We start from the raw sequence: 20,727 nt of genomic DNA, 5'->3' as shown, positions 1-20,727 counted from the left end.
TATATTTTGCCTTACCCAGCTCTGAATTTAAAAATTATGTAAAGCAGAGTTGTCTCACTTATTCTTCTCTGCTTGATGTTCTTTCCTAGAATTCTACACTAAATCTTCACATTATTTGCTCCTTCTTCAGAGTTTCTAGCCAGTCAAACTGTGTTACTTCCCCTTTTCAAGATTTTCTTTTTCCCTAAGTGAACCTATTCCATAAAGTTTTTCTTTTAGTGTTTAGATTTTAGCTTTGATATGAAGTGTTTTCAGGAAAAAATAGGAAAATATTTTATTTTCTGTCAATTTTCCTAGACTGTGTTTCCCTCTTACATGGTTTTCCCTCCCATTTAGACATTCCCTTTTAAATGTTAAGCCCCTTGAAGGGAAGGACCATGTATTTCTGCATTATCCCTCTTTTTTTTATTCCAATGTAAGTGAAAAGGGGGCAAAATGTGTTGTTTTTATCATTAGAATTATATGGACACAGCTAATACTACTACAATAACAGGTTTTTCAAACCAGAAAATAGATATCATTGAGTCAATCTGTTTAAAGCTGACAAAACTAATCTTTAAAGAGGAGATGATTTTCTTAATACCTAAATTCACTGTGTCATTGAGAAAAGAAAAAAATTCTATTTATCATTTGTATTACCCTGTAAAAAGATAACTCTCAGGCTTTGTTGAGCTATAGTTCCAGAGAAGAACCAGTTACATTTTCTGTAAATGCAAAGTGACTTGGGTGTCTTGAGAAGGGTGTTGTGTTTGTATAAATAATGTGTCCTAATGATGTACATGATGCTTAAGAAAATGCTCCAGCTTTCAAACTATGCTTCCTGGAGATCACAAGTAGGATTTTGTGGATTAACTGTTTAAAAATTTATGAATCTATTTGGACATACTTTATTTATTGCAAAAATGTTTATACTATAATTATTTCAAGAATTAAGCTTTCACATGCTATCAGAAACTAAAATCTAATTGTTTTCAATCACATCCTTCTAATGTTAGCTCCTACACAAGTGGAGTAGGCTGAGAAAAGTTTCTTTAGTAGATATTTTTGGCCATAAACATATCAATCTATCAATCAATTCACATTTTAAAAGCATCCTCAATGGGAAAATCACTGTATATATGCACTGGATATTTCAATATAGACGTATAGTGAAGGTGCTCATCACTTACAAAGGTGCAGGGCTAGTGTACATTAACTCACTCAAGACCCAAACTAACCTTTATCCTATTAACATTCCCATTATATAGATGAGGAAAAGCTCAATAAATTCTATAAACTTAGAGTTAACTTGAATCATGAGTCATCCTCACACAACTTTGGATACAAGTTGTATCCAAAGTAGATATCTTTGTATCTACAAAGTAGAATTGAGAATCAGTTCAAGAGAAATTAATGGGAATTTGAAAAATAAATTATACAGTTCAGTGATTAAAATGGAAAGACATCAGTTGTCAGTAAAGTGGTGACCATAGTCTGCCCTCAATAATATTTTATGCATCCCACACTTTAAAAAATTCAATTAATTCACAGTAGTACATAATCAGTCGTGTTCAGTAATCATAATGTGAAGTTTTTCACAAAAAAAAATCCAGATTTCTGGCTTCTCTTGAAAAAAAACAAAACAAAAATCCCAAGACGATCTAGAAACCCATCCTTCCCATTTTTGTATGACCACAGTCAGCCAACTCTGTACACAGACTGCCCACTTCGTATTAGCTTTCCAGCACACTACAATATCCAATGTGTAGCAAACGCCTCTTAGAGCCAACTTCTAACAAATATCCCTCAGACATGTAACCTCCTTGCTGTTGTTGTCCAATGTGCTAAATGTGCCTTGTTTCTTCATCATTTGCTTGTTGAGTCAATATTGTTTATTGATACTGGGTCCTGATAAGATCACCAGATGGTTTTTGTTGTCAGATATATGAAGTAGTTATCTTATTATTTTCCATATCCAGAGGCTTAGAGTTGCATTTTGTGAAGAAAAACAGGAAAGCTCAGAGCCAGCTTTCAATCACCATTCTCTTTCCTTTTCCTTCAAGTATGTTCTATTTTTTCTTTTCTTTTAATATGAAGCACTCTATTTGATTAGAGTACTATTTTTCCCTTTTGTCTTTTCAAAGTAAGCAGTGGGTACCATCCAGACAATTTTGAAGCAAGGAAGATAGAAATTTATTTAAAAATAAGTTTAAAAAATTATAGCTTCAATTATGATTGTTTTTCATAAAAGTAAAATAATCTTCCAAAACCTCTCTTTGATAATTTTGTTTTTCTAAAAAATTTCTTCTACATAATTCCAGGCACTGAAAATAGTATGGACAAACCTTCAATCCACTAGGATGACATATCTGAGGCTCTAAATGTGCACATCAATCAGAGACCACAGGCAGACAATCCTTTCTCCATGCAGACCACTAGATAGAAAAGTTTGGGAATTTGAAATTTCAAGCTTCATGATCTCAGGAAGTGCCTACTGCGTATCTCAGTCACATATACCTGTTGTAATCACTTCTTTTCCTCAGTCTATTTAGGAAATTCTCTTTGGGCACTGGCCCTCAAAATTTCTCATTTTGGGCTTTGAATATGGTGGGTTGTTGACTGCTCTTTGCGTTGAATTATAAAGCAAAAGCAAATATAAGAACAAATCTTTTATCAAGGATTTCTGTGGTCTTATGTATTAGCTTTCAGGCCTGATTTTCCGTTCCTAACTTTTTTCTTCCCCTCGGCATTTATATTTCACACCATAAAAGGTAGCAAACATGACTTTAAAAGATGCAATTGCAGGTGAAAACTTTTAGGAGGGAAAGGAACATGAGGAAAGGGTGGTATGGCTTATTTTGAAAGTGTGAATCACACACTGGAACCGTTAAGCTACCAAACAAACCATGGAAATACACCTTTGGAGGTGAAAATATGATTTTCAAGAATGTGATAATAGTTTCTACAGAGTACATAGAAAATATCATTGGAAATTTGCTATTCCTTTTATTTCTCACTACAAACATAAGAAAATTGAAAATAAGACCTTGTCATAGAAAATAAAATTGGTATCAATCTTTGATGTTTTTTGGTCAAAATTAAACCTCAGAATCCTTCTGGAAAATGACATTCTACACCTGTGACCATTTCTTAGTTAAGTTCACATGTAGGGCATTCTTGCAATAAAAAGGAAGTTCTCTGCCTATGTGTGACACCTGAAGTTCTCAAGCCTTGAAATTACATGAGAACTTAAGAAATACTGACGTCTAGGTCCCAACCACAAGATGTACCAATTGATCTGACGGATAGGCTGAACATTAGGATTTTTTAAAGTTTCCAAATTATTTAAATTTTAATCATGATTGTGAACCACTGATGAGAGGAAATTATTTCAGCTGTGAAAACGAAAGGGAGAGATGATAAAGAAATAACAGAAAGGATGAAATCAGCGTCCCTCTTTCCTTTCCATAGTTTATGGATGTATATAGGAAAGAGGGAAGTATCTTTGTCCTCCACAAAAGAGATAAACAGTAAAAAACAACAACAACTTATGACTTGAAATAACTAAATCCTAGATAGAGAGTGAAACTGGAAATTTCGTATTGTCAACATACTCAATAGTTGGCCAATAAATACAGATCAATAGTAAATGTATAGCAATGCAAAGTAGACTACATTATACATCAGCTTTACTAACATGCATAAAATACATTATTGCAATTGTATATCTAAAAGTTATATAGTGCTTTACAGTTTACTAAATGCTTTCACCTATGGTGGCTTATTTAAATATCCCAATAACATTATGTAGAAGAGTGGAAAGTCACTCTTATTTTGCTGACAAAGGTACCAAATGAAAGTTGAGTGACAGGACAAAGCTCACTCGTCTTTAAATTTTAACCCAGAGAAAGAGCTCTGTACCCTTGAATATTTAAACCAACTATTGCATATTTTTGAGACCTGTTGGCCTTTTGGACAAGAACTTGCCCCTGGACTTAGAGGCAGTGTATGTTTCTAGTAACAAATCCCTTGAATGTATTGAAGACATTAGGGTTGAATATGTAGAAAAGATGGCTCTGCCCCCCACAAAACCAGAATGCTGCTGCTGCTGCTAAGTCGCTTCAGTCGTGTCCGACTCTGTGTGACCCCATAGACGCAGCCCATCAGGCTCCCCCGTCCCTGGGATTCTCCAGGCAAGAACACTGGAGTGGGTTGCCATTTCCTTCTCCAATGCATGAAAGTGAAAAGTGAAAGTGAAGCTGCTCAGTCGTGTCCGACTCTTAGCAACCCCATGGACTGCAGCCTACCAGGCTCCTCCATCCATGGGATTTTCCAGGCAAGAGTACTGGAGTGGGGTGCCATTGCATTCTCCAAAGAATAGTACCCCTTTAACACATGATCTTTGGGGTATAGAAAAAGATAGCTTCATTAAAGAACAAAATACAGTGAGAGTCATAATAAGATTTATTTGTTCCAGACTCTGCTGCTACTGCTAAGTTGCTTCAGTCGTGTCCGACTCTGTGCGACCCCATAGACAGCAGCCCACCAGGCTCCCCGGTCCCTGGGATTCTCGAGGAAAGAACACTGGAGTGGGGTGCCATTTCCTTCTCCAATGCATGAAAGTGAAAAGTGAAATTGAAGTCACTCAGTCATGTCCGACTCTTAGCAACCCCATGGACTGCAGCCCACCAGGCTCCTCCGTCCATGGGATTTTCCAGGCAAGAGTACTGGAGTGGGTTGCCACTGCCTTCTCCAGACTCTGTACTTGCTATTTCAAAGACAATTAATATTTAATTTAGCCCCATAATTAGTCTTTTTCTATGTAACATGAGGAGAAACTGAGATTCAGATGTGTCTAGTTTTACAGTTCATGCTCTTTGTATAATTCTAGAGGCACACCAAAAAAATTAACTCTTGAGAGCAGAGTCCTTAGTTATACACTTGGTTCTGTTACCAGATGATTATATGAGCCTTGAAAAATACCTTTCACTTTCAGAGGGACAAAACTCTCAGTTCTTGTCTAATTCTAAAATTGAATTAAGCATATGGGGTGTAGTTTAAAACACAGTTCACCCCTGTGCCCATGTGGTTGGTTGAATCCACACACGCAGAGGTCCCAGATCCAAGGTGCCTGAGGGCAGACTCTTAAGGAACTTGAACATCTGTGGAGCTTACTATCTGCAGCGGGTCCTGGAACCAATCTCCCCGTGGAAGCCGAGGGGCAATTGTATAATAAGGGGTTTAGAATTTGACTTGACTTATTCAGTGGGGTAGGCATTTGCTGCCTGCCATTTCTCATCCATTCTCACTTTGCATAGTACCAAGTCCCCCAGTTGTTCTCCAATAATCAGCCACTTTTCTCAGAGTCAGTGCAAGGTTTTCAGGCAGAATTACCTCCATCTCTTTGGCTTTCCGAGTGCAAATGTGACTTCAGCCTGCCAAATCATAACCTCTTTACCACTGTTATTGTTTCATAGAGGGAGGTAATCCAATTCTGGTCAAAAGAGAAGCTTGTTTTCATTCCTACTCAACTTGGAAGCAGAATGATGTTGGAGTGGAACTTCAGTGACATGAGCAATAAATTTCCCTTTTTCATTTAACTCCATTTGACTTTATTTTTGTCACTTGACAGTGAAAAAATTCTAATGAATACTTATACCCCAAAGGCATCCTTTATTGCCAACCACAGAGACATTTGGGTGATTTACAAGATAAAATATTATATATTAGAAAAGAAACACTTAGGTGATTATTATAGGTGTAGACCAGATATCTTTCTGACAAAGGACTCACTTTGAATTCAGGCAAAGCAGATGAGTCATTAAATACCTACTGATTATAAATGAAAGAACGTCTTGCTCAAATAAGTTTAAACAAAAAATATAGTTAATGATACAGGTAATTGTAAAAACTAACAGTTCATCAGGATCAAACTAGCCAGCAATATCACAAAAACCGAATTTATTTATATATATTTGCTTCATCCTTTTCAATAGTTGTTTCATCTTAATGCTGTAACAAAATGACCCCCAGCAAACACAAATGTCTGTTTTCTTCTTGCAAGTTCAAGAGAGATTTATTTCTTATAGCTCCTATAAAAGTGCAAGGAAGCTTCTTTCTCAAAAGCCCTCATTAAATGTCTGCTCATAACTAATTATTGGCCCTTCTTTGTCCCCGTGCCAAGAAATTTACTTGTGGCCCTGGGAACTGGATGTACTAATCCACTTAAATTGGGGTTGGGTTCAGCTTTAATTGAAGCACAAAGGCTAGTCCACTCCCAATTTAAGTGGATTAGCATATCCAATTCCCAGGGTCACAAGCAAGTTTCAGGACATGGAATCCAAGTTGTTTACAGAAGTGACTTTGTTGCACTGAGGATTTCAATTTAAACACAAATGGATGCAGTTTAGTCTTCACATTAACACAAGACATCAGATTTGTTTTCACAAATCATCCAAAATTATATGAGGCTGCACAATAGTTTAGCACTTTCAGTTTCGTTGAGATTTATGTATCCATTCAGCAAGTACTTAGTCTTCCTATAAGCCAGGAACTATGTTATTCACTAGGTTAGAGCAACAGGTCCAAGGACCAAACTCTTCATTGTGTCCCACACAATTATCTCATTTAATTTTGACCGAAGCTCTTTTGGAGTAGGTATTTGTATTATTCAGCATTCTCACTGCACAACCAGACTCTAGATAAATCAAGCAGAGAGGAATTAATTAATAAGATGTTATGGAATTAACAGAATTAATAAGACCTACAAAATCCAGGTTAGGAAAGGACGCAAGATATCTCCAGGGGCACAAGTATAAGAACCCCTAAAGTCTCCTAGAAGCAATGACTGTTCAACGCCCCATTCAGTTCAGTCCAGCCGCTCAGTCGTGTCCCGTGAACTGCAACACGCCAGGCCTCCCTGTCCATCACCAACTCCCGGGGTTTACCCAAACTCGTGTTCATTGTATCAGTGATGCCATCCAACCATTTCATGCTCTGTCATCCCCTTCTCCTCCTGCCCTCAATCTTTCCCAGCATCAGGGTCTTTTCAAAAGAGTCAGCTCTTTGCATCAGGTAGCCAAAATACTGGAGTTTCAGCTTCAACATCAGTCCTTCCAGTGAACACCCAGGACTGATCTCCTTTAGGATGGACTGGTTGGATCTCCCTGCAGTCCAAGGGACTCTCAAGAGTCTTCTCCAATACCACAGTTCAAAAGCATCAATGCCCCAGTATCGCTCTTTAAATGAATGACTTACAAATTCCCAGATCCTTGGATCAAGTGAAAAAAGTGAAAAGGTATTTGGTTAGCTAAGTCAAAGTCATGTGGTGAGGAAGAGAGAAGAATCTGGCATCTTCATATTCTGTAGTGGAATAAGCATAAGTGAAGTGAAGTCACTCAGTCGTGTCTGACTCTTTGAGACCCCATGGACTGTAGCCTACAAGGCTCCTCTGTCCATGGGATTTTCCAGGCAATAGTACTGGAGTGGATTGCCATTTCCTTCTCCAGGGGATCTTCCCAACCCAGGGATCGAACCCGGGTCTCCCTCATTGTAGACAGACACTTTACATCTAAGCCACCAGGGAAGTCCTATTCTCTGTCAAAAAACTCATACAATCAAGTATTCCTTCAAATTGAGTAGGGATACTAATAGTAAAGAGATTTGTATACAGGCCAGGTCTGCTAATTGTCCATGCCATAATCAGTATCTCCATTTTATAGATAAAGAAACAGAAGTTCAGACAAAAGAGTCATAAATTCCTTTATTTTCTAACTCTAAGAGTTAACAAATCAGCCAATTAGATCATGTTGTGAGATTGATATATGATGTGTCTGAATTCCTGAGGTAGATTTTATTTGTTTGGTGTCCTATATGTTTTGATTTAGTTTTTAATGTCTATGATTTAAGTCATAATGTAAAAATTTGTTGGATTCATAAAAAATGTCCTTGACAAATTATCATTAATTTCATGTTTCTAGGTAACTTTGCTTTATAGGGTTCTTCTAAAGTCATACGTCATTGATACGCAATAGGATTATCAAATATTTTGCATACTTAAATCTCAGTTGATCCACAACACATGAATTAAAACTGCTATGGACACCACCTCTTGTGATAGTTAATTTTCAGAATTAAATCCAAAAATATACATGTATACATTTTTTTATTTAAGAATTGAGTATATGCAGCATTGTGACTGTGTGATGCTTATCAATACAGTAGCTTATTAGTTAGAGATATAGTTGTACATAAAGAAAATCAACTCATAATGTTTTTGCTGCTTAGTCACTATATAGTGTCCAAGTCTTTTGCAATCCCCTGGACTGTCACCTACCAGGCTCCTCTGTCCATGGGATTTTCCAGGCAAGGATACTGAAGTGGGTTGTCATTCCCTTCTCCAGGGGATCTTCCCAATTCAGGAATCCCATCCTGTGTCTCCTGCTGGGCAGGCAGATTCTTTACCACTGAGCCACCTGGGAAGCCCCTCAACTCATAATAGGTTAAGCAAAATAAACAAAAACAAGTTAAAAATTGCTTTTTTGAATTATTTAGTCATATTGTGGAAGGAACAGATATGGAGCCGTCTTTAGGATGGCTTGGTCCACAGACTCCAATACCTCATCTTTTTTCTTCCCTCCATTCCCCTTCTTTCCCCTCCCACCTTTTCTTTATACTGTCTCTTTTCCCTAATTATGCATATTGGTCTCATTTCCCCAGGTCATCTGCTCCTAAGAGAATGGATCCAGAGCACTTGATAATTCTGGGGTTACATCCAAACAATCATGAGGACCAATGGTACCTTCCTTACCAACTTTAGTTTGAAAATTTGACAATGGATTATATGTCACACTCCAGACAAATTACATAGGTATGCGGACTCTTTCATTGAGCCTGGGTCACAAGTCAAAACTTATGGCCAAAGCTAGTATGATATTCCAAAGAAATGTAGAAGAAATAATCAAAACAGATACGGTATCTGATCTCATCAGAGTTTGCAGTACATATGCAAGACAAAATGTTAAGCAAATATAAATTGCTATTAGCTAAAATTGAGAGGGCTTCCCCAATGGCTCAGCAGGTAGAAAATCCACCTGCAGTGCTAGGGACACAGGAAACACGGGTTCAAGCCCTGGGTAAGGAAAATCCCCTGAAGAAGGAACTGGTAAGCACTCCAGTATTCTTGCCTGAAAAAAACCACATGGACAGAGGAGCCTGGAAGGCTACAGGCCATGGAATTTCAAAGAGTAGGACATGACTGAGCAACTAAGCAGCAAGTAGCAAAACTGAGATACAGCTGCTGCTGCTGCTAAGTCACTTCAGTCGTGTCCAGCTCTGTGCAACCCAATAGACGGCAGCCCACCAGGCTGAAATTTAAAGGAAATTTTTTAAAAAACCTAAGAAACTATAAATGATATTAAATCACAAATTAGAAGTATATGTATAAACAGAATTTTAAAAATTGAAAGCTGCTGCTGCTAATTCGCTTCAGTCATGTCCAACTCTGTGTGACCACATAGACGGCAGCCCACCAGGCTCCCCCGTCCCTGGGATTCTCCAGGCAAGAACACTGGAGTGGGTTGCCATTTCCTTCTCCAATGCATGAAAGTGAAAATGAAGTTGCTCAGTCGTGTCCGACCCTCAGCGATCCCATGGACTGCAGCCTTCCAGGTTTCTCCATCCATGGGATTTTCCAGGCAAGAGTACTGGAGTGGGGTGCCATTGCCTTCTCCGAGAAACTGAGATAAATGTTGCTCAAAAGAACTATTCAGTTCAGTTCAGTTCAGTTCAGTCACGTCCAACTCTTTCCAATGAGTCAACTCTTTGCATGAGGTGGCCCAAGTACTGGAGTTTCAGCTTCAGCATCATTCCTTCCAAAGAATAACCAGGACTGATCTCCTTTAGAATGGACTGGTTGGATCTCCTTGCAGTCCAAGGGACTCTCAAGAGTCTTTTCCAACACCACAGTTCAAAAGCATCAATCCTTCAGCGCTCAGCTTTCTTCACAGTCCAACTCTCACATCCATACATGATCACTGGAAAAACCATAGACTTGACTAGATGGACCTTTGTTGGCAAAGTAATGTCTCTGATTTGAATATGCCATCTAGGTTGGTCATAACTTTCCTTCCAAGGAGTAAGCGTCTTTTAATTTCATGGCTGCAGTCACCATCTGCAGTGATTTTGGAGCCCCCAAAAATAAAGTCTGTCACTGTTTCCACTCTTTCCCCATCTATTTCCCATGAAGTGATGGGACCAGATGCCATGATCTTCGTTTTCTGAATGTTGAGTTTTAAGCCAACTTTTTCACTCTCCTGTTTCACTTTCATCAAGAGGCTTTTTAGTTCTTCACTTTCTGGCATAATGGTGGTGTCATCTGCATATCTGAGGTTATTGATATTTCTCCCGGCAATGTTGATTCCAGCTTGTTCTTCTTCCAGCCCAGCATTTCTCATGATGTACTCTGCATATAAGTTAAATAAGCAGGGTGACAATAAAAAGGAGCCTTGTCGTACTCCTTTTCCTATTTGGAACCAGTCTGTTGTTCCATGTCCAGTTCTAATTGTTGCTTCCTGACCTGCATATAGGTTTCTCAAGAGGCAGGTCAAGTGGTCTGGTATTCCCATCTCTTTCAGAGTTTTCCACAGTTTATTGTGATCCACACAGTCAATTGCTTTGGCATTAGGGTTCAATAAAAGCATTTGATACAGTAAAAAAAAAAAAAAAAGTCTTGAAGAAAGTAATACATAAGATGACATTCAGGAAATCATAGAAATTAACTAGATGAAGTGTGTAAGGGGTTCCCAGGCAGAGGGGAAAAAAGTTTAAAGTGTATTGAAAGCCCTGAAATATGTCCTAGAAAATCTAAATTGAATGGATCCTGTGTAAATTTTAATAAGATTGTTTTAAACCTCTAATAGTGTGCAGTAGCTTATATTTTATTTCCTTCAGTCATGTATTTTCTTAATTTAATTAGAGTCATTGAACAAGTACTAACCTAGAATAAGATCAACTTTTAATACTGCAAATGCTGGGGGCCCATGTATAACCAATTTCCCGTCAAGGAACTTCCACGTAGTCATTGTTATGTGAAAAGGGTTGGACTGTACTAAAATTGACATACCTGTCAATGTAGAATATGTAAGAGATGCAGATTCAGTCTCTGGGTGGGGAAGATCCCCTGGAGAAGGCCATGGCAACTCACTCCCGTATTCTTGCCTGGAGAATTCCAGGGACAGAGGAGCCTGGCAGGCTACAGTCCATAGGGTTGCAGAGTCAGACATGACTGAAGCAACTTAACACATATGCATAAATAAGATGGAGAAAAAAAATTAACAGACTTCTCATGATAAAAAGCTCACTTGAAAAGACTACTTTGGTGAGTTACAAAAGGAAGGGAGTGGAAACTCCAAGGGATGTGCTGGCAGGAAAAGAACCTCCAAGATGTCTTCTAAAGAAAATCTGTCTGGTTAACTGTGAAGTTTAATATTTCTGACTGGGGGCTACTAGTTTGTTACCAAAGATGAACTGTTTGGCAAAATAAAATAGAGACTAAAACTGCAAACAGCCATGGTCTTCCAATTCCATTTGTTTTCTAAACATATTTCAGGTTATCTTTTAAATAAATACTGAAGAAATATTTATTGTGTTTTGATTTGAAGGGTTGTCAAAGTATTAGGCTGTCTAAAAAACACCTAGGCGTGGTATAGTTATGAGTGCGGAAGAGCACCTTTAGATTATTGAGGCTCCTGTTCCTGCACTTTACCTAAGGTAGAAGACAAAAGTTGGGCAAACCTTGATTCTCTTCAAATGCTTGCAAAGTGTTACTTTACTATCAGACTCCTAGATATGTGCACAAATTTGTGAGTTACTTGGTAAAGTGTAAGATCATCTCCCAACCAAGAGAACATTGAGAAAGAATCTGATTCTGACAGCACAGAGAAGGGAAGGATGTGAGTTGGGGCGCTGAAGATCAAGAGCACCACCAACTGTGATCCTCACAATGAAATCTGACAACTCAATGCAATAATATAGAGTCAGGAAAGCAAGAGGGCTGAAGGTATGATCAAACGTTTCTGAGTCACTGGAAGAGATAGAAGTGAAATGTCAATACTCATCTTTGTTAAAAGAGCAGCAGATTTGGCGTATCTGCCTCTAATCAGAGGCAGTTGTTGTAAATATCAATTTATTCTATTATATGCATTCTGAAAAGGATCACATACAGACTAATTTGGTTGCTCATTGCAATGAAAAAGAATCATCAAGATGCATTTTTAATTCAAATAGATCTCTTGTGAAATTATTCTCCAGAGATATAGGCTAATGACCCAAACTAAAACAGAATCTAGAGCTAATTTTGAAATCAGTGGAAAACACTGAAGATTTCAGAAAACTTTATTTAGTGCCTGTTTTCTGTATAAATAGAGAAAAACAAGATTATCCTTTGATGGTTTTGTTTGCCTGTTTTGTTTTAAAATTTGAAGGAAAGATTGGAATCTATTTGGAATATATATATATATACATATATATATACACACACATGTATATATGTATATGTATATAATTGATTCACAAAAGAACTTTACTTAGAGCTGTTTTCAGAAAATTATCTCTCAATTATTGAAATATTCCAATCCTTCCCTCCAGAAGATAATTATCTGCGAGGGAATTTTTTAGACTGTTAGCAGACAGCGTGAAACTACTTTTACTTATCTTCAGCATAATTTTACTTTTGTGAAATAGAGATGACACCCTACCAATTTCACTGCAATCATATGGAAAATTGAGATAACAGGTTTTCAAGTCATCTATTAGCCACCAGGGGGCTCAGATGTTAAAACAATCTGCCTGCAATGCAGGAGACCCAGGTTCAATCTCTGGGTCGGGAACTTCCCCTGGAGAAGGAAATGGCAACCCACTCTAGTATTCTTGCCTGAAGAATCCCATGGACAGAGGAGCCTGGCAGGATATAGTCCATGGGGTCGCAAAGAGTTGGACACGACTGAGAAACTAACACTTTCACTTTTCATATATTTATTAAGGGAAAAGGTGTAAATTGTCTTTAAGATTAGTGAATGTATTTTTATGTCTATCAATACTTTTGCTGTGCCCTGCATTGTATACATAATGAACAAATTCGTTTTTGGTGGCTGCACTGCCTTTGGCTTGTGAAATCTCTTGCACAGAGGTGGAAAGACCCAAATCCTAATCAGCAGACCACCAGGGAAGTCCCCAGAACCCTCGAGGAAGGTAATGAACATCAGGAAGATGATACTGGTAATAATCATGATGATTATCAAAATAAATATAAGCTAATGTTTGATAATCATTTTCTAAACTATAAAAAAGCTGCGATTTGTCATCAGTAATTGTAGATTGGGCTTCCCTATCTGCCTGCAATGCAGGAAACACAAGTTCAATCCCTGGGTCCAGAATATCCCCTGGAGAAAGCAATGGCAACCCACTCCAGTATTCTTGCTTGAAAAAGTTCCCATGGACAGAGGAGCCTGGTGGGCCACAGTCCATGGGGTCACCAAAGAATTGGACATGACTTAGTGACTAAATAACAACAACAGCCATAGATTATTGTAGGAATAATGTTAATATTATTCACATGCCTATGCAACAATGAGAATTTCCTCCCCTCAATTTGCAAGTGTTTGAAGATAAACATGTGCCACTGTAAGTTACTTATAGCGAAATATAAATGGAGAGTCATTAGCAATTTATCAATCTTAGTATTATTAAAGTTGTTAAAACAATCCAATACAGACTTAAAAGCAACTAAATCTGTTATATTCACAAGCCCAAAAATGTCGCCTTTAAAAACTTCATGTAAATGTTGGTTTTATTACCAAAAGTCAGAAGAAAAACAGATTTTGCCTCTGAACGTCATTATTAACAGTTTAGGAAGTAAAATAACTAGAAGACGTTACATACAGAAGTCACAGTCATTTGAGTGTGCAATCTGTATTTTAGCATCATTAATGTATTCAGTGGGTATTCAAACATCAGTGGGTGATGTTTGCCAAGGAATTATCAACTATAATTCCAGTTATCAAGGAATTATCAAGGGGTGTCCAAAAGCTACCTGTGTGCTCCCCCAAAAAGAAAAAAAGTGAAAAGGAAACAAAAAGTTTAAAATAAAATATTCTACCAAATGGAGTCAGAACGTCTCAAAGCACTAGATTTGTAACCAGATAATCTGAATTAAATACTTGAAAATGAATGCAGATGGCAGGACTGTGAATATTGCCAAGGCAGGAAACTTCTAACTGTAATGCTCTCACATTAGTATTATTTATATTTAAAAAGTTGAAGTACTGTAAAGGCAGCTCCATTAACATACATGATTCCTCCATCCCATAAACAATGTCTATTGCTAAAAAAGCTTACCACACATGCCCTAGTAAATGGACATAGATACAGATGAATGAATGGAAGCCTGTGAACTTCTCAAAAATTCTAGCAAGCACAGGAAATCTAGCAAGCACAGGAAACTGAGCCACTGGGACACCTCTCTTAGGAACAATTATATGACTATCCAATAGAGATCTCATTGTTTGGTCATTGTTGCCAGGAAGACAAAAGATTGTTGAATCTGGGACCTCAGGTAAGAACTATAATTTGTACAAAATTCATCTATAATCGTACTGACAGATACTGATAGTGAGGCTTTCTGACCATTGGACAGATTAACCAATAATGGGAACTGATACTAAATAAATTTATTATATTGTTAATCAATCTTCTAATAATTCCACAAAACATTAGCCCTCCGAGCTTAATAATAGTATTGCTGTTGAGCCTAGTAAGTAGTGTGTCTTATTTTCAACATTCTTCAGACTAGTAGATTTTTATACTTATTTTTGTATTGGTAACAGACTCTAGTCAAATCAACCATCACTAAGAAATAAATAAGCCATTGATTTGATCATAGATACCAACACAGTCACAATTACATTCAAATATAAAATATAAATATTATCCCCAGATACTTATAGAGATCCATTCAGGCCCCCCGGATGTCAAGAGAAACCCAGAACATTATCATTTTCCAACACCCTTGGCATGTTAAAAATTAGGAAATGTTAAAAAGGATGACCAAAATCATAAGATGTTTCAAATGTTTACATTTAACTAATGAATGCCTGATAGAAGTCTTTTTCCCTTTCTGTCACTCTTTCTGTAATATTATATTATATATTATCTTTTTTTGAAGATTACATCAAAAATCTAAATTTGAACCACTGCCTGATTGTGATTGCCAGGCTTTCGTTGTGATATGAGATTTGATTTGCAAATATAAGTATAAGGGAAAGAATAATAGACAAATACTTTATGCAAATACCATTATAGAGGAATGAATAATAGACAAATAGAAAATACTGTTTGAAAGTCAGAAAAAGCCAAAGGTGGAGAAGAGGAATAAATATTTAAAGTATTGAAAGTATAAATATTTGAAAGTGACTTCTAATTTTCAGTGATTCACTAAAAGAGTACCCTTTTTTTTTTTTGGCTGCACTGTGTGTCATGTGGGATCTTAGTTCCCTAGTCAGGAAATGAACTTGTGCCCCCTACAAGGGAAGTGCAGAGTCTTAACACCTGGACCATCAGGAAAGTTCCCCTAACGGAATATTTTACATTGTAGTCATTGGAATACAAGTCCAGCGCCTAGAGGCAAAGATAGTGTTGTTAAGCACATAAAACCAGTCAGTACTGGAGTTACAAAGGCAAAGCAACATCACTCCATACCGCTGTCCCAGCAGTGCCAGGTATGCAACAAAATGCTCAAACATATTTTTCTGTAAATGGATAAATGGATAACAAATGCTAACCTGACTGCAACGTTAGGTAACAAGCTGATTTGGGTTCTGTTATTCTGTAGCCTTGACTTCCCAGGTTGTGCTAGTGATAAAAGAACCTGCCTGCTAATGCAGGAGACATAAGAAATGTGCGTTCAATTGCTGGGTCGGGAGGATCCCCTGGAGGAGGGCATGGCCACCGGTGTTTCCTATGCCTGGGAAATCCCATGGACAGAAGAGCCTGGCAGGCTGCAGTCCATTGGGTCACAAAAAACTGGATGTGACTTATCACGCATGCACATTCTATAGCCTACCACAGATTTCCCTTTTCCTGGAGAATCTCTCAACCAGGTTGAGTCTTTAGTGCTTTATGTCAATAGAATTTGTTTCCGCTGAGGAAACAGTTCTCAATTTGTTGCCCTGGAATAAAAGGAAAATTCAACAGTAGCCTGAGACTGGCTTTCATGAGATACACAGTCTTGTCTCCACTGCATGAATTCTTGCTAAGGATATGTATTGCATGAGCCTACTTCTTGGACCCAATGCTTTATGAATACTATTCAACTTTCAAATTCCAGGGAGCCAAGACCGCATCCTGAGTCCCTCACTGCCTTCATGATGACCCAGTTTGTATTCATGGGTAGATCTGATGGCCCCCTGGAGATTTACTTCCCTGGTTCGTGATACATTTAAGATAACTAGCAGCAGATGCACAAAACCCCAGGAAATTTGGTCAAGATGGAAGTCAGTTTTCCTCTGATGTTCCTTTGCCACCATGGCCTGTGGGACAATCGTATTCGAAAAGCAGGCTTAATGTCCAACAGCCATGCATCTAATCTTTTGACAGATTTGAATAGCTAATATCAAACAATAGCTCATGGTTTGACCTTTTATTTTGTTTACTTTATACATTAGCAGATACTAGCAATTTCAGGCCTTTCCACCTTAGAACAAAAGCAACCAGACACCTAATTACTTGAACTTTCATGTTTTAATATACTCATACTAATAAAATAAGCAGAAACATTAAAGCCTGCTCAATCATACTTGCTGCAAGAAAAGTCCCTGTATTTTGAGAGAAATGGAATCAAACAGTGGTCTTTGTCACAATAGGATTCTCAATGCAGAAACGGATCTGTATCCTTTCATTTCATCACTTTGTGATCTATAGCAAGCACTAGAAGAGGCAGATACTGCAAAATTCTTTATATACCAAGAAGCGGCCTTTCAGCATTCCTTCAAGGCTAATTTCAGTGAACTTGGATATTTCTCTTAGAGCAGCAGTAAAGGAAATTAGTCACATAGGCCACAGTGAAATATGCTTGTTTAGCAAAAAACAGTAAAAAACCAGGGTGGCGATGATTCACCTTGACTATAGGGAATGATTTTGGATAGAATAGAAATGATAAGTAAAGAAGTTTTATTTGAAAGCATTTAAGAAGCAATTATAGACAATGAAAAGTAAAAAAAAAAAAAAGATAAAGTAGTAAGCACTGGAAAGCTTATGAATAACAAATAAGGCTTATTCAGGTAATAATAGGTTTCGACAAAGTTGCTGGAGTACAGTATTCTGTCAATATTAAGGAGAAGGACAAATACATTCATGCTTAGCTACTTGAAGAACAAATCCATGTGTCTATTTTTATCATTCCTCCAAGGGAATGAAAGGGCACACTTAATAAGCAAGTTAGGGTTTTATGGTCCTCACTGGGGTCAAGTTTTTAACAATAAGTCAAATGCTAATGTACACAAAGGGGCCCTGCACCACAGTAACATTAGTTAAAAGTGTGAAATTCTCCTGAGCTGGTACAGTTTCCCAACAAACACATTATGCTTAAATTATATTCAGAGCTTAAATTACTAAGACTAAACAGCAAATACTTCTAGCTAAGGTCCTTTCATGATATCTTATACATTATAAGATATACATATCTCAGAAAGGAGGTTTCTAGCAAGCTTGTTTTTGTTTTGCAGTATAGCGTGTACCTTTTCTTACTGATCTAAAAAGCAACGACATTATTCTTCAATAATAACTTCAAAATTAGCTAAGGAAATGTGCCGCCCTTGACTTGTAGAACTAGAATAGCCTTAATATAAGAGGCCTTTTAGTTCAGTTCAGTTCAGTCGCTCAGTCGTGTCCGACTCTTTGCAACCCCATGAATCGCAGCACGCCAGGCCTCCCTGTCCATCACCAACTCCCAGAGTTCACTCAAACTCACGTCCATCGAGTTGGTGATGCCATCCAGCCATCTCATCCTCTGTCGTCCCCTTTTCCTCCTGCCCCCAATCCCTCCCAGCATCAGAGTCTTTTCCAATGAGTCAACTCTTCGCATGAGGTGGCCAAAGTACTGGAGTTTCAGCTTTAGCATCATTTAGGAGGAAAACGCAGGAGATTATACTTTTTCAGATCTCAGTGTCATAACAAATGCTGTGTGTGGTTACTTCCCTAATGTTTTAATTATAATAATGCTTTATATGAAGAGTTCAGTTGTATTAGTGTGTCCTTTGGTTTACATCCCATAAATTCTGTAAGGTAAGTTTCCCATAAGTTTTTGTAAGGTGATGAGGAGTGAACTGATGCAGAAGAATGAGTCCAGAGTTTCAAATGACTTCTCTAAGTACAGCCTAGTTTGTTTGTTTTTTAAATGTCTAAAGTAATGCTACTGAGGAACAATTTGGAAATCATTCAAAAATTGTTTTCACTTCCTTACTAAGCTACTTCCTAACTTACATACTTGCTATTATATGTTGCCATAAACAATCCTAACCATGAAATAAACTACATGGTAGTTCCTTCTTACTCATTATGCAAAAACTGTTCTGTAATCCCTGAAATAGACTAAGCTTATAATAAATGTTGTAAGTTTCGAGGAGCTTGAGAGAACACTAAGTACTATGGTTTGCAAGGTGTAGTCTCTAACCTCTGCAGAAGGGAGATAGTTGAAGAAACCCCAGCATTGATTTAAAGACCCCCCTCTATAAAGGCAATATCAAGCATTAAAATGCACCCATGTTACACAGTAAATAAGATTTGTAAATAATCTTATACATTTGTTACACAGTAAATAAGATTTGTAAATAATCTTATACATTTGTTTTTGACATTGAGTGGCTTTGAGGAACTCATTTAATTTATTTCCCAGGATTTCTCAGGAATTGTAATACATATACAGGAGCTCTTGCAAAAGAAAGGTCTAATCTGTACAGCGCTCTCTCAAGTGATGAAATTTATGAAATTTTTATGGGTAGTTAACAAAATATGTTTTGCAGATATTTAATCAAATGTTTATTAATTTATATTTTGAATTTTTTTATTTTTTGGGACTAGACATGTTTTTCAATTCTTAAATATTCTGAAGGTGCTAAAAGCTTGTAGGCCCTAGGCCTATGCTGTTTAAAGGATAAAATGAATCTTCTTTCATCCTTGCTTTAACTAGAGCAGATCAAATTTGATCTTACACATTGCACGTTCAGTGAAAGGCAATATTTAAAGTTGGCAAACAACTGATTAGGGACTTTTCAGCCTATCAAATTTGGAAACATTAAAACATAAACCCCATTATGAAATGAGTATCCAGGAAACCAATAAAAATGAGATTATTAAAGAAAGAAATGAGCTTGTTTTGGGGGAAAATTATAAAGCTATCACCTGGACATTTATTTATATTCAGTTCAGTAAACTACCTTTGCTTCAGAATATGTAAATTATCTTTGGTATTTCAATACTGTCTAGCTAAAATACTTAGACTAATTTAAAAAATCCAGTTGAAATGTATTTTGCTGGACTACATTTATTCTTGTGAAGTTTCAGCTCCCCAAGTCTCCTGACACCTACAGTCTGAGAAGGTATAAGTGCTCTATGATGAGCATGAGACACATTTAAATCTCCCCATCTCTATTAGAACATGAATTCAAATGCTTTATTTTGTAGATAGTAAGTGCCATGAAATATATATTTTAATAATTGTAGGATGACAGAAAACATAGCCAGTGCCAGACATAGTAGCAGTTTAAAATGAACCTATTGATAATCATGTAAGGTCCAAATGCTTTCCCAGTGAATGCTTTCTTCATCCTCACCTTGAGTTAAGACCATTATTTAATACAGCTTTTAAATTCAGCATGACAACCTGAAGCATGGCTTTGGAACATCTCACTCACTGATTATTAAAGTAACATGCTTGTTTAAATTTTCCTGGAAGAGAATGAATCCTACCTAGAGTAAGATAAGATTATCCACATACTTTACAATTTTTCATGCTCCATGACCAGCACCCAAAATTACCAGGCATTCTAGGAAAGAAAACTAAATAACCAAACACCAAAAGGGAAAAGAAAACAAGCTACAGAAACAGATCCAGTATTGTTGAAACATTGGGATTGTCAGATAGGGACTTTATGATAACAATAATTGGGAAGGGAGAAATTCTGCATTCATTAAAGACAGAGTATGTTTTATCAGTTTAATTTCCCTTTGATAGCAACTCTAAGTGTATGAAAGAAAAGGAACACAATTGGTGAACTCCATATTTGCCTGAACTTTCCCTGAGGGCACATACCAGCTCACAAACAGGGAAGAAATCAAGCATAAAGGCAGGGGTGAGGGGAGATAGAAACTGGAGTTCAGAAAGGGAAATCCCCTAAAGGATTCAAACATAGAAGGATACATACCAAATATAAGTACAGGTTCATTTCATATCATTGGCTAAGTACTAGTAGGTTTGTTGGGTTAAAAAAAAAAAGTCATAAAATAGCATCTGGTTGGCTAAATATTTAAATGGAGTTTTCAGTCATTGCCTGATGCCAAGGAAACAGAGTTTTGAGCCAAAATCTTGTCAACTTAAAGGTGCTTGATAAACACATTGGGTTTTTCATTTAAACCCCAAAAGTTTCATTACTTAAGAGTAAGAAACATATCCAAGAAAAGCAACAATGTCATAGAACT

At 37.2% G+C, this 20,727-nt stretch overlaps 1 long non-coding RNA gene across 1 annotated transcript; it reads right to left on the bottom strand.

Annotated features, from left to right (window-relative positions):
• Positions 1-6,460: 6,460 nt before the first annotated feature.
• Positions 6,461-14,495, bottom strand: LOC133234940 (uncharacterized). The gene is made up of 2 exons (XR_009732373.1): positions 14,374-14,495; positions 6,461-6,676 (listed from the first exon to the last, which is right to left on the bottom strand). It is a non-coding gene; the product is annotated as an uncharacterized LOC133234940 (long non-coding RNA).
• Between the last annotated feature and the right edge of the window lie 6,232 nt (positions 14,496-20,727).

Source organism: Bos javanicus, chromosome 22 (genome assembly GCF_032452875.1).
Source record: "Bos javanicus breed banteng chromosome 22, ARS-OSU_banteng_1.0, whole genome shotgun sequence".
NCBI lineage: Eukaryota > Metazoa > Chordata > Mammalia > Artiodactyla > Bovidae > Bos > Bos javanicus.
This window is presented reverse-complemented; position numbering and strand designations above follow the sequence as displayed.